We start from the raw sequence: 7,350 nt of genomic DNA on the forward strand, positions 1-7,350 counted from the left end.
AAACCAGGTGAGATTCCAGCTACGTAAACTAAACCTGAGATGCGGCTTTATCCACTCTGGCAAAACCTATCTTGACCTTCCAGAAAACACGTTACCCACTACCAAGGAACCTCGAGACCTCTTTGAGAAGCACATCAACCCAACACAAAAGGGGACAAGCTGAGAGATGGAACCCCAATATCTGGCTCATTATTCAAGTATGTTATCAATGCACAATCATGCAGCCTAGCCTATGGCTATGATGCTGCATTCAGCATAAGACAATGATGAGGATAACCCTCATGTTTCGGTACAAGGAACAAGATTACTATTATTGGCTATGGTCCAGGACATTTAAATATGGATAACACCAGGCCAATTAATGAACAATATTTATTTGACCTTTATTTAACTAGGCAAGTCAGTTAAGAACAAATTCTTATTTACAAAACCCTCCCCTAACCCGGACGACGCTGGGCTAATTGTGCACCGCCCTATGGGACCCCCGATCACAGCAGGTTGTGATACAGCCCGGGATCGAACCAGGGTCTGTAGTGGCGCCTCGAGAACTGATATGCCTTGGGGCTCCTGAGTGGCGCAGCGGTCTGAGTGCATTCAGTAAATTCGGAAACGATTCAGACCCCTCGACTTTTCCCACATTTTGTTCATAAATTACAGCCTTATTCTAAAATGGATTAAATCGTTTTTTCCCCTCATCAATCTACACACAATACCCCATAATGACAAAGTACAAAAAAGCTGACGCTACAAGCTTGGCACACCTGTATTTGGGATGTTTCTCCCATTCTTCTCTGCAGATCCTCTCGAGCTCTGTCAAGTAGGATGGGGACTGTCGCTGCACAGCTATTGTCAGGTCTCTCCAGAGATGTTCGATCGGGTTCAAGTCCGGGCTCTGGCTGGGCCACTCAAGGACATTCATAGACTTGTCCCGAAGCCACTCCTGCATAATCTTGGCTGTGTGCTTAAGGTCATTGTCCTGATGGAAGGTGTACCTTCACCCAGTCTGAGGTCCTGAGTGCTCTGGAGCAGGTTTTCATCAAGGATCTCTCTGTACTTTGCTCCGTTCACCTTGCCCTCAATCCTGACTAGTCTCCCAGTCCCTGCCGCAGAAAAACATCCACACAGCATGATGCTGCCACCACCATGCTTCACCGTAGGGATTGTGCCAGGTTTCCTCCAGACATGACGCTTGGTATTCAGGCCAAAGAGTTCAATATTGGTTTCCCCAGACCAGAGAATCTTGTTTCTCATGGTCTGAGAGTATTTAGGTGCCTTTTGGCAACTCCAAGCGGGCGGTCATGTGCCTTTTACCGTTTGGCCCCTCTACCATAAAGGCCTGATTGGTGGTTGTCTTTCTGGAAGGTTATCCCATCTCCACAGAGGAACTCTGGAGCGCTGTCAGAGTGTCCATCTGGTCTTGGTCATCTACCTGACCAAGGCCTTTCTCCCCGATTGCTCAGTTTAGCTGGCCGGCCAGCTCTAGGAAGAGTCTTGATGGTTCCAAACTTCTTCCATTTAAGAATAATGGAGGCCACTGTGTTCTTGGGGACCTTAAATGTTGCAGACAGTTTTTGGTACCGTTCCCCAGAGCTGTGCCTCGACACAATCTTGTCTCGGAGCTCTGTGGAATATTCTTTGGCCTCGTGGCTTTGGTTTTGCTCTGACATGCACTGTCAACTGTGGGATCTTATGTAGACAGGTGAATGCCCTTTCCAAAGCATGTCCAATCAATGGAATGTACTACAGGTGAACTCCAACCAAGTTGTTGAATCATCTCAAGGATGATTAATGCAAACAGGATGCACCGGAGCTCAATTTCGAGTCTCATAGCAAAGGGTCTGAATACTTAGTTTTTTTTTGTTTGTTTTTTTACATTTGCAAAAATGTATTGTGGGATATTGTGTGTGTAGATTGAGGAGGGAAAAATGTATTTAATACATTTTAGAATAAGGCTTCAACATAACAAAATGTGGAAAAGGGGGTCTGAATACTTTCCAAATGCACTGTATATGGATCCTATCCTATATTGTTTTACTGTTTAGGCATTAAGGCTAAACAGTAAAATATCTTATTTTTGTTTTCATTCTCATTATATTTTCTTCATTACACACCCTTACTCATAAAGTGTTCTAACTTAATTCTTAAGGTCTGAATTGATTGCTTATTTTGTTTCACTTTATTATAATAATAACTAGGCATGTCAGTTAAGAACAAATTCTTATTTACAATGACAGCCTAGGAACAGTGGGTTAACTGCCTTGTTCAGGGGCAGAACAACAGATTTTTTTTTTACCTTGTCAGGTCGGGGATTCAATCAAACAACCTTTCGGTTACTGGCCCAACGCTCTAACCACTAGGCTACCTGCCGCCCGAGGCAGGAATTATGTTACTTAATGATAGCTCCTTGAATCTCTCAATATATCAGAGACTGTTACTGCTGGCACACAGCACTGCCGCAAAAAAAATATGTTGCTCTTAGATGGCAATTATCTCACGCGCTCCCAATTCACCAGTGGATACAGTTACTATTAGAAGTTATGACATCAGAATGATCAAACAGCGTGCTAGTCAAGGAACAATTGACGCCTGGAGAAATATACTAATCTCTCTGCTTTCAGGCCCACAGGGAAGGGTGCTATTCAGAGGGTTTTTTCTGGTCGCCAGGAATGGAGCCGGGGGATGGGGGGGTAGTGGGTGACTGACAAGCAACTCTAGTTGCTAAGAGGGGTGGGAAACATGGTTTCCGGGGGTGGAGTTGGATGAAGACATGTTGGCAGGGTGGGGTTGGAGGAAGACATGTTGGCAGGGTGGGGATGGAGGAAGACATGTTGGCAGGGTGGGGTTGGATGAAGACATGTTGGCAGGGTGGGGTTGGATGAAGACATGTTGGCAGGGTGGGGTTGGAGGAAGACATGTTGGCAGGGTGGGGTTGGAGGAAGACATGTTGGCAGGGTGGGGTTGGAGGAAGACATGTTGGCAGGGTGGGGTTGGAGGAAGACATGTTGGCAGGGTGGGGTTGGAGGAAGACATGTTGGCAGGGTGGGGTTGGAGGAAGACATGTTGGCAGGGTGGGGTTGGAGGAAGACATGTTGGCAGGGTGGGGTTGGAGGAAGACATGTTGGCAGGGTGGGGTTGGAGGAACGGGATGGAAGTTTGGGGATGGAGGCCGCCACCTTTTTTGTTCTATTTTCCTGTTTATATTTAAATTATTGTCACTTAAACTCTATGTATTTTTATTATTTTATTTTGAGTGGCAGCCTTTAGAAACGTATACTTTAAAATGGATAATGTAAGCCCCCAAACAAAAAATAACAAAACAAATACAAATGGTCAAAAACAAAAAGCTTTTAAAAGGAAGGGTCCACCTGAGTTTCCATATACCATTGTGTATTTAAACCCAATGTATCTCCCCAGGATCCCTATCCACACACACAAAATCAGACTACTGACCACTTGCTCTGATTCGCCCGAACCTTAGCACACATGCACTCACTCACAAGTAAGCATTTTCGTTAGACGGTGTGTACCATGTGTATCCCTGTACATACGACTAATAAAACTTTAAAACACCCTTCCGGGCTGGCCCACCATCCAGGACAAACACGAAAGGGAGGAGGGCTAATCCTACGGGTGCCCTCCCTGGAACTCACTCTCTTAAGAAACCCAGTGCAGAGCTAGTACCAGTGGTCCTATTCCTGACAAGTCAAACAAGCTCAGAGCTATAGTCTCTCAATCGGCTGTGTCTCTGAGACTCTCTGAACGATAGGCCACCTGCTGTTTAGGCAAAGGTAATTGTGTCTGACAGACATGTCAACCATAACACACACCATTAAAAAAAACTGAAGCTTGTTAATTCAGGTATTCCTTTCTGGAAGTATTTTAAGAGCAAACCAAAATGCCTTTTTATGTGACGTATCCCTCACTATATCTGTGACTTAAGTAGAACGTGATCATAAAACAAAATATACAAACTGGGCTGTTGCACTTAGCTAAGCTAATAATAGAGACATCCTCAGCAGCAGAATTATCTTGTTAGCTGGACTGGAAAATATCTCTGTTACTTAGACTGAGGCACATGATATGATAGTTGATTAGGTGGATATAGTATTCGGTGACATAACACTCGCTGAGTATGAGCACAGCTATTGGCTCATTTATGCAGAACATGGTAGAGCATGGCGCTTGTAACGCCAGGGTAGTGGGTTCGATTCCCGGGACCACCCATACGTAGAATGTATGCACACATGACTGTAAGTCGCTTTGGATAAAAGCGTCTGCTAAATGGCATATATTATTATTATTATTATATATTAACATGAAGTTGTTTGCGAGCGCAGCAAATCTTCTAGCAACTCTTGTCCTCTCCTGTTATAGCAACCCTCTGGTCAGGCGAGCAGCGATGGGCGTGTGACAGCCTGTGAGGTCATCCACAATGAGGTGACTTTATCAGACAGTGAAGGCATGAAGGCATGCGATGGTAGACGGGGGGGGGGGCAAAGGGGTGATGCTAACTCCTGAGAGAGAGCCAGGAGCAGATTCTTTAATGTGGGGGTGGGAAAGCACTGGCACTGGTCTATCTACTTGACTGCCTCTTTTTGACTAGAATTCAATAGCTCCCTCCACATTGCACAATCATCTATCACTATATTCATGTTCCATTTCTGTCTGCAACAACAGGCGGTCTTGTCACTCAGAACCTCTCTGCCTTTAGTTACAAACATCATGTAAATCAGTGGTCACCGACGTTTTCTGAGTTAAGATCACTTTGGGTCAAAAGGGAAGACAAGATCAACCGCTCTGATTTGTTTTTTAAACATTACTTAAAAAACATAAGACTATAAGACATTAACCAATTAAAACCAGTTCTGTAGTAATGAGGTTTGTGCAGTAGGATAAGCCAAATACATTATCACTGCATATTGGCTATGCTTGAATTGCCCTGCCAATGTTCTTCTCAGACCAATTTGAATTTATACTTAGAAAATGTACTGTATATGATCACACTGGTAATAGAAAACATATGCATTACTTGTGAGGCACAGATGAGTGAGCATAATAATTATTCTTTGTCAGTCTGAGTGGGAGGGAGCAGCAGTCAGGCTGTTCCTCAGCTCTCCCTCCGCTGAGAAAAGGGGACACAATCTTCCAGCTGATGGCAAAACTGAAGTCGCATTGCATTATTTCTGCCTCATGCACCAATTCATGTCGTTACTTCTATAAGTAAAATATTCTTCGATATTAAAAAAGACACAAGCCGCTAACAATAACAACGCAAGCTTATCGGAACACTTTGCTATACTCACTCATTGCAGCTGCAGTGCTGGTTGTAGCATAAGTGGAAGTAGGGAGAACGCACATTTTATGGCTTATAAAAGTGTAGACAGTGCTGAACAACAACTTAAACATGACCTTACTCATGAAAACAGCAGCTGTTTGCGGTATGCATTGAGTCTATCTCTAGTCAGGTTTTTAAAAGTGTTGAAATCTCACACTATCAATTTAGCTGTGCGTTTGAGGCTTCTCTTTATTGCCTATGGCTCAAGGAAACTGTGTAGACAGTGCTCTAAGCTATCTGATTGAACAGCGGTAGGCCTATAGGTGCACTTCATTTGCTCTCTGGGCTTGCCGAATAGGTGGAGTTCTACCTTCAGAGACATTAAATGGGAACACTTTGCCTTCCGGGCGCCCGGGCTATTGCATCAAGTGCACCTACCGCCAACAGCGGGGGGGGGGGGGGGGAATAAAGAGGTACGCAAGGTTTTATCAGTTTTTTTTACAGAAAAGTTTGGTGATTGACAAGGAATCATTAATGAAGAATAATGTATGATTTTGTCATTTTTGGGGACAGGTCGAATAACATACGACGAACAAAAGGTGACTGGCAATAATATGACAATACAATACCTACAGTGCATTCGGACAGTATTTAGACCCCTGGACTTTTTCCACATTTTGTTATGTTACAGCCAATTCTAAAATTGATTAAATTATTTTTTCCCCCTCAATCCAGACACAATACCCTATAATGACAAAACAAAAACAGGTTTAGACATTATAGTAAATGTATTAAACATTAAAAAAACAGAAATACATTATTTACATAAGTATTCATACCTTTTGCTACGAGACTCGAAATTGAGCTCAGGTGCATCCTGTTCCCATTGATCATCCTTGAGAACTTGATTGGAATCCACCTGTGGTAAATTCAATTGATTGGACATGATTTGGAAAGGCACACACCTGTCTATATACGTTCTCACTGTTTACAGTGCAGGTCAGAGCAAAAACCAAGCCATGAGGTCGAAGGAAATGTACGTAGAGCTCTGAAACAGGATTGTATCGAGGCACAGATCTGTGGAAGGGTAAAAAATGTCTGCAACATTGAAGGTCCCCAAGAACACAATGGCTTCCATCATTCTTAAATGGAACCACCACCAAAGTACTGAGTAAAGGGTCTGAATACTTATGTAAATGTTATTTTATATATTTTTTTTAAATTAGCAAAAAAAATCTAAAAACCTGTTATTGCTTTGTCATTATGGAGTATTGTATGTAGATTGATGACGGGGGAAAAAACGATTGAATCAATTTCAGAACAAGGCTGTAATGTAACTAAATGTGTAAAGTCAAGCGGGCTGAATACTTTCCGAAGTATTCAGAAGCCATAGATAACAGGCAACATCCGCACTGAGCTAAAGGGTAAAGCTTCCGCTTTCAAGGAGCAGGACACTAATCTGGACCCTTTCAAGAAATTCCATTTAGACCCCTGACGAGCCATCAAACAGGCAAAGCTTCAATAAGACTAAAATGGAATCCTACCACACCAGCTCTGACACTTGTCGGATGTGGCAGGGCTTGCAAACGAACACTGATTACAAAGGGAAACAGAGCAGAGAGCTGCCCAGTGACATGAGCCTATCAGACAAGCTAAATGCCTTTTATGCTCGCTTCGAGGCAAGCAGCAATGAACCATGCATGAGAGCACCAGCTGTTCCTGACAACTGTGTGATCTTGCTCTCCTTAGCCGATGTCAGTAAGACCATTAAACAGGTTAACATTTGCAAGGCCGTGGGGCCAGACAGGAATATCAGGACGCGTACTTAGAGCATGCACTGACCAGCTGACAAGTGTCTTCAATTACATTTTCAATCTATCCCTGACCCGGTCTGTAATACCAACTTGTTTCAAGCAGACCACCACTGTCCCCGTGCCCAAGAATGCTAGCGTAACCTGCCTAAATGACTATCACCCTGTATCACTCACATCTATAGCCATGAAATGCTTTGAACGGCTCACATCAGCACCATCATCCCAGTCACCCTGGACCCAAATTTGCATACCAACCCAACA

The 7,350-nt window shown here is 43.6% G+C and overlaps 1 protein-coding gene across 1 annotated transcript in view; it reads right to left on the reverse strand.

Moving 5' to 3' along the window:
- LOC124017088 (LIM domain-binding protein 3-like) overlaps positions 1-7,350 on the reverse strand; it is a 30,192-nt gene that overhangs the window by 20,171 nt on the left and 2,671 nt on the right. The window lies entirely within an intron of this gene.

This window comes from Oncorhynchus gorbuscha, unplaced genomic scaffold (genome assembly GCF_021184085.1).
Source record: "Oncorhynchus gorbuscha isolate QuinsamMale2020 ecotype Even-year unplaced genomic scaffold, OgorEven_v1.0 Un_scaffold_15:::fragment_2:::debris, whole genome shotgun sequence".
Lineage (NCBI taxonomy): Eukaryota > Metazoa > Chordata > Actinopteri > Salmoniformes > Salmonidae > Oncorhynchus > Oncorhynchus gorbuscha.